The sequence below is a fragment of the Gossypium arboreum genome, chromosome 11 (assembly GCF_025698485.1).
Source record: "Gossypium arboreum isolate Shixiya-1 chromosome 11, ASM2569848v2, whole genome shotgun sequence".
Classification (NCBI taxonomy): domain Eukaryota; kingdom Viridiplantae; phylum Streptophyta; class Magnoliopsida; order Malvales; family Malvaceae; genus Gossypium; species Gossypium arboreum.
In genome coordinates, this window is record NC_069080.1 from 31,074,050 (window position 1) to 31,092,532 (window position 18,483).

An 18,483-nucleotide genomic window follows, 5' to 3' on the forward strand; every position below is an offset into this window, starting at 1 on the left:
GGGAAAAAAAAGCCATAGGAACATTCATACCCGTTGAGGTGTGTAATACCTCAATTTTGCCCGGCCCATTGAAAGCCAAGGCATAGTCCAAAATATCAAAAAAATAATAATAAAAGTTTTTAACAGTCCTTTTACAAATGTTAAAACCCAATAGTACCTAACTAGACCAACCCAATCCTAAGCCTACCCAAACCCAATAAGCAGCAACCCAACAGGGCCCAAATTCGAAACACTAGGGTAGAAACCCTAGTGACCCTTAGCGCCGTAAACAGCAGACAAGAGCCCCGCCCAGCACGACCTTCAATCGCGCTGCAATCATCGCAATCGGCGCACCAATTCACCGGAGATCTCGCCACAGACCTGCAAAAAAGGAAAGAAAGACCAAGCAGAATAAGAAAGAAATCAAAGATTGTACTTTCTATATATGTATTCAGGCTATAAAATCAAGAATGAAAAACATTGTAAAGGGAGGAGGGGGGAATTTTCATCAATAGAATACACGCATAGATACAAAACGAAAAATAAAAACCAAAGGTGATTTCCGATTTCATTCTTCCTCATCTAATCTCTACTTTTGTTTCTTATTATTACTTCTCTTATTTTTATATGTACAAAATACAAAACACAATCAAAATTTTTTTAAACAAAAACAAGAAATAGTTCGTATTTGTCTTCTTTTCTCTTTTAAAGTTTTTTTTATATGCGAAACGGTATTTAAAAGTAAAAAGGAGGAAAGATCACGGTGGCCGGCGGTATGGTCGGTACGGTGGTCCGTCACTTGAGCAATGGCCGGATTCAGATGGGGATAAAGAGAATTAAAGGGAGTGTTTGAAGTTTTTTTAAAAGAAAGAGCTCAAATGATTTTTTTGTTAAAATTTTGACTTATATAGCAGTATTAAAACGACGTCGTTTTGGCTTAAGGTAATAAGTACCAAAACGGCGCCGTTTTGCCTTAACCCAAAATCTGACCCGATCCGACCCGGAGGGTCCGCGTGTTTTAAGAAAATAGGATATTAATCCCTTTAGTCCTTCCGTCTTTTCATCTTTTAAATTAAATTTATTGCAATTTTTTAATTTTTGCCCACTATTTTTATTTTGGTTTCAATTTGATCCCCGACCCTTCTAAACACAGAATTAAAACGCTGCCGTTTTGGGAATAGGGTGTTTTGCTCAATGAGTCCCTTTCGTTTTACGTGTGTTTTAATTAGGACCTTAATTCAGCTTTATTTTTTTTTAAATTCGCCCTGTAACTTTATTGAACTTTAAATCTAACCCTATATATTTATTTTATTATTATATATATATTTTTTATATTGTTATTTGTTTTATTTTTAACTTTTTTATATTATATATTATATGATTATTTTATTATATATTATTTATATTATTATTATTATTTATTATATATTATTTTTCACAAATTATTATTATTTTACATTATTATTTATATATTATTATTATATTTTTACTTGTATTATATATTTATTAATTATTTATATATATATTATATATTATTTTTACATATATACTTTTATATTATATATTATATTTATTTTATTATATATCATTATGTCATTTTTTATATTATTATACATTTTATCTATATATTATTATCATTAAAGGTTTTAACTTGTATTATATACTTATTTTCATTTATATGTTAATAATTACTTTATTTATATTCTATTATTACACATTTTGAAGATATTATAATATTATAATTTGTATAATACTATATTTCATCATTAATTACTTATTTTATATTATTCTAAACTTATATTATATAATTATTTCATTATAAATATAAATTCTTTTTACATATTTGATATTTTATACATTATTTTTCTAAACCAATATATTTTATATTTTTTATAATTATTATTCTTATAAATATATTTTTATTATATATTACATTTTAAATTTATTATTAAATATCACATTTTTTATGCTCACTCTATTTATCAATTGTTTATATTATACATACATTTTAAAACTTATGTTTTTATACAATATTTATTTTACTTTAGAATTAATGTATTATTGTTATGTTATGTATTTTATATGTTATGTAATATCTTAGACTTTTATAATTTATTTTCAAATGCATATTTTTATATATATGTACATTGATATATTGTATTATATGCATCATTTCATTTATTAATCCATTCATGTGTACATTAAATTATTGGATTGTATATTTTATATTTTATGTAGATTTTATTTATCCATTTTCTATGCATGTCATCTATTTTACTCATACATATTTTACACATTAATATTTACCATGTTTTTTATATTTATTATCTAATGTTTTATTTATGATATATTGTATATAATTAGTGCATTTATTATGTTTTCTTTTGGGTATATTCCTATTTGCTTAGCATGATTATTATTATTATTCTATTTTGCCTCTATATATAGTGATTGCATTTGTATAAAGTGCTATAATATTTTGTAATATACATTATTTGAATATCTATGTTTTGTAATACAGAATTGTCGCTCTAAAAGGTCATTTAAAACAATATTTAAAAGTTTTATAAAAATAAAAGCAATGCTTGATGTTTGGAAACTTTGAGAAAGGTAGTGCCCTAACTTACTGGGTTGCCACTTTTCTCGTTGAGTTCAAATAATCAAGCACCTTTCTAAAATTTTTTAAAGAATTTCAAAATACGAGCAACTGTCTTGAAATTTCAAAGCGTTGTGTCCAAACTTACTGGATATGACGTTTTGACGTCTCAAGATAGGGATTTCTAAAAAAGTTTAACTTAGTCTCGAATGTCTTAACATAGTGCGTCCTAACTTATTGGATGTAATATTTTGATTCATTTGATATAAGTAAACCCTAATTCAAAATCAAAATATTGTAAAGAGGATTACATCTTAACTTTTTGTTAAATTTTCGACATTAAGGACATTTTGATAATCAATTAGGTACCAATTTTTGGGCGTTACAAGGGTGCTAACCCTTCCTCGTATGTAACCGGCTCCAGAACCCATTTTCTGATTTCGTAGACCAAAACTGGATTTTAAAACAAAATGTTTTAAAGGTGATCCAATCACACCTAAAAAGATTGGTGGCGACTCCCATTTTCGTTTTTCTTAAAGTCGATTCCCATTTTCCAAAACTCGATTTAAAAATGGTTTCGACAAGGTGCACGAACCTTCCAAAGTAACATATGTTCCTCATTATGTTTCAAAACATTCGTAAAGAAGAGATGCTTCTAAGACTCTACCAATTTTTTCTTTGAACCTGAAGACCTCCATAAAAAATTCTGAGCTAGTTTCTTGAACTTGATGCAGTCGTAAACCGACTAAAAATCTTATTAAGACAAGTGCACCTATCTATTAATAGTATAGTTACGGTGAGCAAAGATATTGTTCCCACGAGGATTAAAAGTACCAGTAATTACCATCTTTTCATTATTTAATCAAAAAATTGGAGTGATTGATTAAAACTAAATTTAACTAAAGGACACGATAAAGAACAAATTAGGAAAACAAACGATTAACAACAAAGAAGCAAAATAATGCCCAGAAAAGAATCCACCTAGATTTCATCTGTCATTATCAATCTGAGTTAAAAAATTTCTTCACTTAGTATCTTAGTTAGTAGAAATCCCTATATTATGCTAATATCTCTTTCAAGAGTAAGAGCAACTGACTCTAGGTTGATTAATTGAAATTTCTTTCTAATTAAAACCCTATTATCGCATTAACTCGATCTATGGATCCCCCTATTAGATTTGAATCTAATCTGATAGATTTATGTCGTCCTATTTCTAGGACTGCATGCAACTCCACTCAATTATGCTAGATCCACTCTTAAATAGAGTTTATTCCTCCTCTAATTAATCACAATAAACATGGATTAATGGTTCGAAAATATTAACGAAGAATTAAACACACATAATTGAGAACAAGATTCAAGTATTTATTGCATAAAACAGAAATGAAAAAATTGAATTCCTCATAAGGTTCATCTCCCCCAGATATTTAGAAAATTAATTTATAATAGCAAATAAAAAAAAATCTCAAAGACAGTATAACCTCAAGAAATAAAGAAACTCATAATAAACTTCAAAGAAATCAAAAGAAGATATTCAATCTTGATGGAAATTTGCATCAGAGTTGGCTCCAATGGTGTTTTTCGAGTTGTTTTCTTCAATAATCTTTGACGACTTACTCCCCTCTTCTTATCGTTTTCATATATAAGTCTTAAAATGCTAGAAAAACCTAAAAATTATGTTTTTTTACGTGTTTGGAGTGCGATTCGCAATATCCACACGGCCTGGCACATGGTCGTGTGGCAGCCCTTGTGGCTTATACGGCTGTGTGTCCACCAGTGTGGTTCCTAAAACTTGTTCCAATTTTCCATTTTCACTCATTTTTCATCCTTTTTCTCCAAAATTCTCTCCTCAGTATAGAAACATGGATTTAAATTATTAAGAGCATAAAATTCACCATTTTACATCGAATGGTAATCCAAAAATGCATTAAGAACTGAATTAAAACATTTTACTTTTATCACTTATCAAATATCCCCACACTTAAGTGTTTGCTTGTCCTCAAGCAAAATCCTCAACTCACCTTCAAGTTAACTTTTCTCAATTTGTCATTTTTCATCAATAATGTTTCAAGATAATTTGCAAACAATCATGCATCAGAAATTCAACCAAAAGGACACTAAAGATTGAAGCTGTCGAAGCAAAAATTTTTAAAGTACAAAAACATAGGTGTCTCCCCTTATCTAAATAATGAATTTAAATTCAAAATCAGTAAGAATTGAAATTCTCATTAAAGATTCACTCAAAGCACTCAAAGTGTTTAAGGCTCAAGTAATATGCACTCAATAGTTGAACAAGAAATGTCATTACTATAGAATGAGATGACACACCAATCAAGAGGTCTTTAATAGGTTGTAACAAGGCTTAGGTTAAGGGTATGAAAAAGGTTAGAAAATTCAGTCATAATTGAGATTGAGTTGATAAGTTACCAAACTAGAAAAACAACCAGTTGTTGAATTAACATAATTTACATTAACAAGACTAATCAAGAATAAAAACGAGTTTTTCAACAGGATATGCAACTAACGATTCAAGCTCAATCAAATATATATTTTCATTTTCATTTTTTCTCTTTTTTTTAGGACAAAAATAAAATTCAGTAATTCAAAAAATGAAACAGAGTTAGGCAACTAACCGAATCAAATCTCGACAAAATAATAAGGATAATTTTACAACATACATATGGGTTATGGGTTAATAAAAATGGGTTAGACAAAAAATGTGTTAGGATCAAAGGGGTTTTCTAGGTGTTAATTCAATAGGTAAGCTTTTTACAGGTTAAATGGGTTAAATCCTAAGTGCCTCTATCATCTTAGCATATCAAATCAATAATGTGGTATCAACAAGCATAATCGAAGTAAGTTCTAGAATAACAAATCAAGTTGACATATTCTCAACTAGAGATAAAATGAGCATGAAATAGAATATATGCTCTATAGGCTCAAAAGCTCACAAAATTATGATTTTGATGTCAAACTTGCAAATTGAAAATTTCAAGATAATACTTCAATTTAGGGAGACAACCTAAAATAATAATTTCCAAAAACAACTTATCATAGTTAACTCTCTCGTGACTTAAAGTATATATCAATCAATGCACAAATATCGATAAATAAATCCAATACAACAACAATAAAAATTCCAAATACTAAAATCACTCTAATGGAGGGTATGAGAAAATTACTTAAACACAACAAATAGTTTAGAGATTTTATCACAAATATACAAACAACCTCCCCACACTTAAGATGTGCATTCTCCTCAATGTACAAACAGATATAAGTATCGAATAAGCACAATATCAAAAGAGAGGGAGAGAACTGAAACTGCCCTGAATTTGGATGAAATCACCAGAATAGGAAAATAGAAATCGGGGGCAAATCTAAATGAAGTGTATGTTTCCGAGCAAAGTAATAAGAAGAAAAATAAATAAATAAGAAGATAAAGAGATTACAAACTTGAATAAAAACAACAATCAAAATAATAAAAATAAAATAAAGAAGTCTCGCAAATAAAAATAAAAATACAATCGAAAATAAAAATAACTAAAGTAAATAAAGTGAAAATAAATTAGTGATCGTCATCGTGAGATGTATCGGGATTGTGAGGTACATGATCAGGAGGAGAGATATGGAGATGCTGGTGAATTTGATACAAAGTCGCCTCAATGTTATCGAATCGCTCAAAGCATCACTGCTCAAAGCGATCAAACTGCTCAGAGAGATCTTCAAGTGTAACAGTGTGAGCAGCCATAGGGTGACTTGGCGGAGGAGAACGAGGTGGGTCTGCTTGGTGAGGAGGATCATCATTCGGAAACTCCTCATACTCATCCATGTTGTAGCTCAATCATCCTCATATGACTCATAATTGATCATCCCTACAAGATCATTTGTCCAACTAGTGTAAAGGAGGATGTATGCTCTAGAATATAAAGGCGGCCAAAATACTTCACTAGTGACTCACATAAAGTCGCGAACAGCTAGTGTAACACCCTAAAACGCGGCCTAGAAGTTTAGACTGAATTTTGAAAGTCACATTGACCACCGAAGTGATCATGGGAAATTTTAGTTTAACAACTCGAAAAACCTTACAGTATTAATAACAGAACTTACAATCCAAAATAGTTTACATAAAATTAGATTTACAGAAAACACTTTATTAACAAGTTTTAAAAACAACGTGACACTTCTGAGACCTCCACATACCAAGTCCAGCTTCAAAACACATAAATATACCTGAAAGGGGAAAACATTAAAGGGGGTGAGCTACACGAGCTTATGTGAGCTCGACAAGTGACTAATAACAGAATTACAGAACTTAATTCAATAGCAAAAAAGATTTACAGATACACATAGAGTCAGAAAGTAAACTTGGAACCAACGTCCCAACAGAACGTAACAACTCAAGTACACCAAGTCACACACAGACACTCAGTCACAAGTGTTATTCAGTCAGACAGAATACAATCAAATAATATTACACCCAGAACACTCAAACAGATGCGTATGAATGCAATCAAGTAATAAAACCCACCCATCTAGTCAAAACACCTCTCCGTCCCCTGATCACACCCTAAAAGAGTTGTTTAAGCTCATCCAACCAAACACACCACATAAAACCTCGAAAGGCCCATCCAACCCTACACACCATGTATGTAGACCAAGCCACTCAGATATTAATATGTAGCAGGGCGGACGTATATGCAGTATAGTGCAATGCAGTAATCCATTAAACAAACATGTTGTAGTTTAAATTGCCAGACTAGATAATGGTACGCAGTAAATCTGACGTACGTACAGTACAGTGCGGTAAACCGCTATACGAATAAGTTGTAGTAAAATTGTTAGATCAGACAATAGTACGTAGCAAAGTTGATGTACATGCGGTACAGTGCAGTAAACCACTGTACGAATAAGTTGCAGTAAAACTACCAGATCAAATATTGGTAAGCAGCAAAGCTGACGTACGTGTGGTATAGTGCAATACACCGTTGTACAAATAAGTTGCAGTAAAATTGCCATATCATATCAGAATCAGTCTTCCTTCTCTCTATAACCAACCCCAAAATTTCTTTATGCATATGCATGTATGCAGACAGACGTACAAAATCAAAATACAAAATTTCCATACAGTCATTCAAACACAGAAACTCACATCCAGTCATTACAGAATTCTCGTACAATCACAGAATGCACACCACACTCAAACACTCATACACCAATCACTCAGAATCAGGAATGCATTACTCGGATTCAGAATTAATTGCATAATAGCCACAAGTAACAAACAAACAATTTGCTTAAATAAAGGTATATCTATATAAGACATACCAGTCTAGGCTGAAACAAAGTCTTGAACACCTTTACTAAGACTTAGCTAAGAGTCGGAGCAAATAGAATTACAACCAACATTTAATTGACACGGAACAAAATTTGGCGAGGTCGAGCCACACGACTGGAGCACACGGCCGTGTGGAAATGGCTACGCCGTGTGGGAGTCAACATGCCCATGTGGAGAGATGCATGCCCGTGTAGAAGGAGGCATACACTCATGTGACTTAGGGACATAGCCGTGTGATCCAGCCATGTAACTCTTTGTCCATTTGTGCTAAAATAAGGTACAAGGTAGACATAGTCGTCTGTCCAAAACACATGCTCAGCAAATCCCCAAATTAGCCACGTGACCGTGTGACCAAGCCATGCGATACCAAATCATTAAATCCCTAATTCCCAAACACACACGCACGTGTGCCCAGGGGACACGACCGTGTGGAAATCGAAAAAAATCCCCAAATCAGCCACACAGCTATGTGGCCAGGCCATGTGGCACCAAATTTTGCTTAGAAATCCTGATTCCTAAATGTGCAAGGTCGTTTTGACCGCCCATGTGAGGGCACACACCCGTATGGCCACCCATGTGGTCACGAAACCACACAAAAATTGACTGAAAGTCTCATTTTTCAATCACTAAAATGATCCCTAATTAAATTATTTTAGAAACACACCATATTAAACTGAATTCATACTACTTAAAGCCAAAAACCTCAATTTCTCAACTATCAAATCACATGAAAAGGGTTTCAGACTTTCAAGCAATTTGATACTGAGTTATACAGTTCAGAACACACTTATGATGTTGAGTTACCCCGAATCAATTCAGTATTTCAATAATAGAAAAGAAGAGTTCAGAACCCATGCCTGATTCACAATCAACACGCCTCAAACTCAACTGACACCGGTTGATGACTTAAACTGAAGCTTTGGTCGACGAAAGAAAAAAATGTACATGGACCGATGCAACAAAAGCAATCCAATAAGAAAATAAAGAAAAATTGTTTGTGCGAAGAAAGAATTATGAGAAAAAAAAAAGAGGAAAGGAAAACATTTAATAGAGGAAAAAGAGAACGTGGAAAAAGAAAAGAAAAACCTCTTTCTTTAACTCAAAATAAATAGCAGGTGTAAAAAAAATTTCCCACTAACACACCTAAAGACTCGAACCCGAGACCTAGACTAAATTAACACACAACCAACCACTAGACTAGCAGGCCCATTCTGGCACTAGAATACGAAAACAAACTCAATTGCCTGATCTAGCCACTGACCCTTACCTACAAATTTTCTAACCTTAAAAACTAAGCTTTACAGGTAGGACCCTTCCTACTATAGTCAGACTAATTGCAAAAAGATAGAGTGATGAAGTATGCAAGATCGAAAGAGTGTTGCATCGCCATACTCCAAAGAAAATAAGCATCATATGTACCTATGACCCTGGTGCTCTCCCTCCAACTGGTTAATGTATGCACCAAAATGGCATGGATGTAGCGCAGTGCCAAAGATAGATAAGTTGCCTTTGATTGACTTAGGTTATATGGTGTCACAATCGCAGTAATATTTGTAACAACTCGATTTTGGGCCTAGTCGGAGCAGTGGTTTTGGGACCACAAATCTAAAGTTGGGAAAATTATTTTATTAATTTTTTTGGGATTATAACATGATTATGAGGGTGTATGAAAAATTTGGTGTAGTAATTTTAGCGTTTGGGGGCTTAATTTAGAAAAAGGACTAAATCGCATAAAGTTTAAAAGTCCTATTTTAATAGAAAAGGTGCCAAATAGCTAGAGAACCTAAATTGGAGGTCTTTAAAAGAAAATTAGACCCTAAGATAGTGCATGGCCGGCCATAGGAAGCAAACTGGTCAAAAAGTCCAAGTTTGGTGGGTTTGGTGGCTAAATTGACTAAAATAGAAATAAAATAAGAAAAAGATGATATCACATTCTCATCTTCTTCACTACCACCGATTTTTCAGCCATTTTTAAGGGTTTTGAGCTTCAAAAATTTCAGCAACTTGTTCCTCTTGCAAGTAAGTGATTTACATACTTTTTGTTGATGATTTTTACATTTTTGGACCTCTTGAAGCATAAGCTTTCTATTAAGGGGACTATTTTGCAAAATGGTGGAGAGTTTAGGGTTTTTCCATGAAATCATATGTGTATTTTTCTAAAATTTTAGGGAAGAATATGAGTATTAGATGTGTAATGAACAACTTTTGTGAAGGGTTTTCTCATGAAAACCCTAATAGGGACTATTTGGCATAAGTTGGGAATTGTTGATAAATGGGTGAGATAGTGGAAATTTTGGATTTTTATAAGAGTATAAGGGTTCTTCTAGGCTTTTGATAGGAGGAAATTCAATAAAAATTGATTTTCGGACCTAGGGGTAAAATGGTCATTTTATAAAAGTCTATGGGCAAAATAGTCATTTTGCCCAAGTATAGATTATTGAGTGCCTAGATTGATAAAGTGATTAAATTTTTTAATTTTTGTTATTATAGATCAAGAAATTCAAACTCCGAACTTAGACCAGGGGAAAGCCAAGCAAATTTATTAGACCGACTTGACACCATATTTTGTAACCGAGGTAAGTTGTATGTAAATAATACAAATACATTGTTATTATATGTTTTTGAATTGATATATCATAAATTGATTGTTTGTGGAAATGATTATGAATGGTGAATTTTGAGATAGTAGAACTCCTGTAAGAATATTAGGAACAAATCGGATATCACGCCATGACATTTGGGTCATTTGTGTGCTAGTGTAAGACATGTCTGGGACATGCATCGGCCACATTATGAGAGCCATTGTAATACCATTTCTGGGACATGGCATTGGCATTGAAACGAAAGCTAGTGTAAGACATGTCTGGGACATACATCGGCCTCGCAACATAAGCCAGCGTAAGACATGTCGAGGACATGCATTGGCTACGAGATGTGTAAGTGTAAGACCATATCTAGGACATGACATCGGCACGGAGAGATGAGAGCCAGTATAAGACCATGTACGGGACATGGTGTCGGCCTTGATCTCGATAGTCAGTGTAAGACCATGTCTGGGATTTGGCATCAACTTAATGGATGAGCCAGTGTACGACGATGTCTGGGACATGGCATTAGAATTACACCTTATGTTTGAGGCTTAATGAATATCCAATAGCATTCCAAATAGATCAATGGTGAGAGTTACAATTTTAGTTAAACAAGAAAAGCATAACCAGGTTGTGAGTGGTATAGGTACCTATTTGAAGTGTATGAGATGTGAGCTAAATACATATATGCTATGTGAATTGCATTAGTTATTGACGAGTAAGTTATGTTTATGCCTACTTTAGTACTATGAGCATGATGATGAATGGTAAAGTTGTTGTTATATTTATTGCATGCAACTTACTAAGATTTGTGCTTACTCCCTCTATTTTCCATTTTCTTATAGTGTCGCCTAAATAGCTCAAGGACCATCAGACGTCGGAGGCTACGATCATGCTATCATTAGAAGCACTCGGTGTAGTCAGATTATCTATTTTTAAGTATTGCATGTATAGGGCTTAAACTTAAATATTTTGTGTCATTGAGAAATTAGCTAAATGTGTTGACTTGGGATAAATCCCTTTATTTTCTATAAGGCCATGGATAATGGTAAATAATCACTTTGATTTATAAATAGAAGATGATATTTTCATGGATGAGTAAATTGCACAAATGAAATGTTGAACATTGTGACTATTTTGGCTATGTGATGTGCCCATGTCTTAGTACAGAGTAATTTTGTGCAGGTTATGTAAGTAAGGGTGGCAAATAGGCTTGGTAAATAGCCTTATTTTGTCCATACGAGTAGGAAAATGGGCGTGTTGTCCTGCCCTGTACGTAAATTTTGTAAGTCAGTATGCATGATAGTAAACACACGGGCAAAGACACGGCCGTGTGTCTTAACCGTGTGAAGGGCACGGCCTAGCACACGAGCTTGTGCCTTGGCCATGTAACCCTTAAGGATTGCTGACGTCAGAAACAGAATGTCCAGGTTTTTGTACACGGGCTAGGACATGGGCAAGGGACACGAGCGTGTGCCAGGCTGTGTGAAAACCCCTGTAGGTGCGAATTTAGAATTAATTCCATACGAGTAGAGGACACGGGCGTGTCCCTGTATTACTTAGGCCATGTGAGCCATACGAGCCAATAGCATGACCATGTTGAATTGGTCACATATGCGTGTTCCCCTTCCCACACGGGCTTGTGCCCCTGTGGCTAGAAACATTTTTCAGGGTTCGTGGTAAGACCCGAATCATCCTCGAATGGTTTAAAATGAACGTTTAGAGCCTAGTAGGCTTTTATTATAGAGTTTTTGTTTTAGAATGGAAAGGTTTTAAATTTGACCAGATTATGGTGATTCAGAAACGTGTGAATGTATGTGCTCAAGTTGGGTAACACCTTGTATTCCGTCTTGGCGTGGGGTACGGGTATGGGGTGTTACAATGTTAGTCCCAACAGAGAGAAAGTGACTGATGGATGTGTCAGTATAATATAGGGAACTCATTAGTACTCGTAAAATCCTTGGAATAAAGTTCAAGGGCATCGTACCACCTAGTCTGAAGGAAGCAGTGTGCAGGTCATCCCACTGCCACATAACTTGCCATAGGGAGAATCTCGAACAGAACTTCAGTATGAGTTTTGACTAAGTGGGCTTGATGATGGTGAAAATCGGTCCCATGAAGCTATATCAATCAGTGCTCACACTCTATTAGCTAAGTGGACCACCTATAATGCCTCCAAGTCTATGCAACGACCTGAACCTAAAGGTCGCTCTTGTAAATACTGATACTGGTCCTCATGCGGAACTAAGATGATTAGGGACACAAATGCATCACGATTGGAGAAGGAACCGAGGACGAGGTCGCGCCCGATGTCTTCCGTGTTTTTGAAATGGGAATAGGAACCTTAAATTTGCCTTTCATGTTGGGATAATGTACCTAAAATAAGAGATAAAAACAAGTATATCAGCAGGATAATAAATTAAGAGAGCAAATGTACAAAACACACAACAATTATAATGAACACAATGGAGCAGTCCAATCAAATGTACATCGAACACCGAACCCAAACTAAGACCTAAACTATGCAAAAGACTAATAACAAATCTAATGATAATATTAAAATATAATACCCAACAGTCATCAAAATAATAGTATAATAGTAGAAATAACAACAACAAGAACAATAACAACAACAATAATTAAAACTAAACCTAATGCTAATAACAGTCATCAAAATAACTATGATAATAAAAATAATCCTAATAAATACATAATACTAATAAATAATATAATAGTAAGACTAAAACAACACAATTAAAAATAAATAATATTAATAATAAATAAATACAAAAACAAAAAAGTAGGACCAAATGGTAGGGGTTGATTTGGCAGACGATGGTGGCTTAGGGGATATGCACACGATGGCGGAGGCACGACAGTCGGTGCAACAAGGAATGGACGACAACAGATCTGGGGTTTTGAGCGACCGTGCATGGGAAACAGAGGGGAAAATGCACAGAGATTGATTCATGATCGGAGCGACAGTGGAAGACAATGGTTGCGCACAGTTTAGGGAGCATGACCAGTGAGAGGGATGGGTTAAATAGTGGTTTGAAGAAGGTGAAGATGGGAGGTGTTGGTTTTCAAGTGGGGGAGAGGGTGAAAAAAGAAGGGAAAGAGGTTCAATTTGACAAGGGGGAAAGATATTCAGGGGATGCATGCAGGTTGTTGGTGGGGTAGGAAAAAAAAGATCAACAATGAGGCCGATGCAATGAGTAGTGGAAGGTGAGGGGGGTCAGCACGTGAAGGTGATTGGTTGGAGAAGAAAGGGTGGGGCAGCAGCATGGAGAGGAAAAGGATAAGATAAAAAATTAGGTTTTCATTTTTAAAAAGTGGACATGGTCGTGTATTGGCTCGTGTTAGGCCACACGGTTGTGTCGTACTCCTATGTGTATCTCTTAGCCCGTGTTCCATTTCAAAATTTTAAAAAACATTAGCTCAATGACTCACACATCCTAGGATATGCCTTGTGTCCAGGGCGTGTGATTCACACGACCGTGTCTTTAAGTCATGTGTGACACGACTATGTGCTGTCACCTTTTGCTTCTCCCATGCCTTTGTGCGAGGTCGTGAGAGTCACACGGTCTCACACACGCCCGTGTGACAGACCGTGTGAGTCTCTAGCCTATGTAACTCCCTGTGCCTATGTAGGGAAAATTAAAATTGAAAAAGAGTTAGCTCCAACATCCATACGGTCGTGTCTCCAAGCCGTGTAGACCACCCCAATCCGTGTGACCCCTTTTTTTTTTGCAATTAGTTTTTCAAAAAAATTTGAAGTAATAAATATAAAAATGAATGTAATTAAATTTTTTTTAAAAAAAGTAAAATAAATAAATAAAACAAAACATTCGTGTTGCCTCCCGAGAAGGACTTATTTAGAGTCTAAGCTCAACTTCCTTTTTTAAGCTCACAATTAAGGTGGATCTTGGAGCCAAAACTCCTTTCTCTTGATATCAATTTAACCACCAAAATTAGGTTTGAGACAAGTACTGTGTACCATGAATTTGTCAAATTCAGAACGTGTTACCTCAACTTTACCGTATGGAAAAACAGTTTTTACCATAAATGGGTTGGACCTTCTTGACTTAAACTCTAAAGGATAAATCTGTGGATCTGATTTTTTTAATAGCACTTTGTCCCCAACTTTGAATCGGTTCATTCTCTTCACATGCACATCATGGCGTCGCTTTGTTTCTTCTTTATGTTTTCTCGGTTTCTTATTAACCTTCATTCACTATTCATCTAGTTCATCAAGCTGCACCATTCGCTCTTCACTTGTCCCTTGAGTTCTATTACTTTGAATAAAATAAGGCTCCAACACATTTTCATAAGGGATTTCCTACAAAGAACGTTAATTCACATGGTTACTAACATTAATAGAATAATTATCACTCACTATGGACTCTCACAAATCACATACTTGAAAAGTAATCTTTTCTTCACCTACACGAAGCACAAGTTCACCAGTACCTACCTCAATAATAGTTCTAGCAGTAGCTAAAAATGGTCGACCTAAGATCATAGGTACCTCAATATCCTCATCCATGTCCAATACAAAAAAATCAATAGGGAATATAAATTTATCAAATTTCACAAGTGCATCCTCAATAATACCCCTATGATATCAAATTGATCTATCCACTAATTAAATACTAATCCTAGTAGGTTTGGGTTCCCCAAGACTAAGTTCTTTGAACATCTTATAAGGCATGACATTTATACTAGCCCCTAAATCAGCCAAAGCTTTTTCAACATTTAAACTACCAATGAGACAAGGAACATTAAAACTCTCTAGATCTTTAAGTTTGTTGGGTAGTTTGTTTTGGAGAATGGCCAGGCAAACTACATTGAGCTCCATTGTTGACAAGTCATCTAACTTCCTTTTATTTGTTAACAACTCCTTTAAACATTTTACATACTTTGGCATTTACGAAAGGGTTTCAACAAAAGGTAAGTTAAGATGCAATTTTTTTAAAAAAAGTTCAATAAATTTACCATATTGTTCGTTTATGCGGTCTCTCTTCAATACTGTCGAATATGGAATTCGTGGCTTGTATTATCTAACCACCGGCTTATTCTCTAATCACTTCTCACAACAGCTTCTTGCTTCGACTTCTTTTTTGGCTAGACTAACCCTTCCATGTTTCGGACAATGATTCGAGGATTTGCTCCTTTGGGTTAGTTTCGGTGTTGCTAGGTAAGCTACCTTGCGGTCTTTTTGAAACAAGTTTGGCAAGATGTCCAATTTGATTTTCAAGCCCATGAATCGATGCTTGTTGATTTTTTGGTGCTATTTCAGTGTTTTGAAATCGAGTTTCTAACATCAAAATAAATTTAGCCAACATCTCCACAAGGTTCAGTTTCTTCTCTTGCTAGTAAGATTTCTGAAAACTTGGAGGGGGTTGTAACCTTTGATTTTCCTGACCACCCTAAGAAAAATTTGGATGATTCCTCCATCCTGCATTTATAATTATTGCTATAGGGGTTATTTTGAGGTCTAGAATTATTACCCAAAAAGTCAACTTGCTCATGCTCCATGTTAGACTTGAAGGGTGAATATTCTGGATTAATCATCTCCACTCCATTCGCATCGTATGGCATCACTAGATTTAACTACTTAGAAAATTTTAGACCATCAAATTTTTTATTTAGTGCTTCCATTTGGCTTGCCAACATAGCATTTGCATCTATATCAAAAACACCGACTGTTTTTATCGGTTTTGTTTTCATGACTTGCCACTGATAGTTATTCAATGCTATTTCTTCAATAAACTCTTGATCTTCCCCGGGTGTTTTATTATTCAGTGTTCCACCAACTACTGCATCAGTTAATTACCTAGTTGAGAGATTCAAACCGTTGTAGAAAGTTTGAACTTGTAACCACAAAGGTAACCCATGATAAGGGCACATTTTCAAAGATCTTTAAATCTCTCTCATGCATTGTACAATGTCTCCATATAAAATTGAACAAAAGAAGAGATGTCATTCATCAATTTAGCTATTTTGGCTAGTGGGAAGTACTTCAATAGAAACTTTTCAGTCATTTGATCCCAAGTTGTGATAGAACCCCGTGGGAGTGAATTCAACCACTGTTTTACCTTACTTCTCAAAGAGAATGGGAATAACTATAAATATATGGCATCATCAGAAACGGCATTAATCTTAAATGTGTCGTAAATCTCTAGAAAGTTAGTCAAATGGCTATTTGGATCTTCATCTTAAAAACCATCAAACTGAACTTACTGTTGTATCATTTGAATTGTGTTCGGCTTCAGTTCAAAATTCTTTGCAGCAATGGTAGGTCTCACAATACTCGATTCAGTCCCAATCAAAGTAGGCTTAGCATAATCATACATATTCCGAGGAGCAGAAGCTGTAAGAGGTAGTTGGTTATTTTGATTATCACCAATCTCCACAGTAATATCCTTTTCCTCTTGATCGTCTACTATATTCAATTGATCTTTCCTGGCTTCTCTAACCTCTCTACGATTTCTATGAGTAGTCTTTTCAATCTCATTATAAAAAAGTAATGGTTCTAAAGGGTTTCCTTTAGTCATAAACCAAAAGAACTTGCCAGAAGCAAACAAACGAAAAATTAAAATATAAAAATTAAATTAGAAATAAAAATAAAAAATGGCTAAATTAATAGAAATAAAGTTTTCCTAATATTTCAGTCCCCGGCAATGGTGACAAAAACTTGATGCAATCGTAAACCAACTAAAATTCTGACGAAGGCAAGTGTACCTATCAATTAATAGTATAACTACAGTGAGCAAAGATATCGTTCCCATGAGGACTAAAAGTACTAGTAATTACCATCTTTTTTATTATTTAACCAAAAATTAGAGTGATTGATTAAAACTAAAATTAACTAAAGAACAAGGCAAAGAACATATTATGAAAACAAACAATTAACAACTAAGAAGCGAAACAATACCCAAGAAAGAATCCATCTAGATTTCATCTGTCATTATCAATCTGAATTAAACAATTTCTTCATTTAGTATCTTAATCCATAGAAATCCCTATATTATGCTAATATCAATCTGAATTAATCCATCTAGGCTGATCAATTGAAATTTATTTCTAATTAAAACTCTTTTTATTGCATTAACTGGATATATGGATCCCCCTATTAGATTTGACTCTAATCTGGTAGATTTATGCTGTCCTATTTCTAGTATTGTATGCAACTCCACTCAATTATGCTACACCCACTCTTAAACAGAGTCTATTCCTCATCTGATTTAAGCACAACAAACATGGATTAATAGTACGAAAATCGTAAACAAAGAATTAAACACACATAATTGAGAACAAGATTTGAGTATTTCTTGCATAAAATAGAAATCAAAAGACAGAACTCTTCATAGGGTTCATCTCCTCTAGGCATTTAGAAAATTAGTTCGTAATTGCAAATAAAAACATCTCAAAAACAGTATAACCTCAAGAAAGAAAGAAACTCATAATAAACTTCAAAGAAATCAAAAGGAGATCTTCAATCTTGATGGAAATCTGCTTCAAAGTTGACTCCAATGGTGTTTTTCGAGTTGTTTTCTTCAATATTCTCTGACAGCTTACTCCCCTCTTCTTATCTTTGTCATGTATAGGTCTTAAGATGCCCAAAAACCTTAAAAATTACGTTTTTTGTGTGTTTGGGGTGCGATTTTTGAAATCCACACGGTCTGGCACATGGTTGTGTGGTAGCTCGTCTGGCTCACAAAATCGTGTGTCCATCCTATTTGGAATGGTCCAGCCCATGTGGCTCATGAAACTCGTTCTGATTTTTTTTTTTTTCTTGTTTTTCTCTCTTTTTGCTCCCAAAATAGAAACATGAATTTAAAGGATTAGGAGCATAAAATTCACCATTTTACATCGAATAATTATAATAGCCCAAATTTCAGTAATGTCAGAAATAGTGGTTTGAGGCCACCAAATCTGACAAATGAACTCGTAGATTATATTATTTAAGATTTTTGAAA

The 18,483-nt window shown here is 34.2% G+C and overlaps 1 non-coding gene across 1 annotated transcript; it reads left to right on the plus strand.

Moving 5' to 3' along the window:
• The first annotated feature begins 16,391 nt into the window (after positions 1-16,391).
• LOC128284481 (small nucleolar RNA R71) lies at positions 16,392-16,497 on the plus strand. Its single transcript, XR_008274906.1, has one exon. It is a non-coding gene; the product is annotated as a small nucleolar RNA R71 (small nucleolar RNA).
• The last annotated feature ends 1,986 nt before the right edge of the window (positions 16,498-18,483 follow it).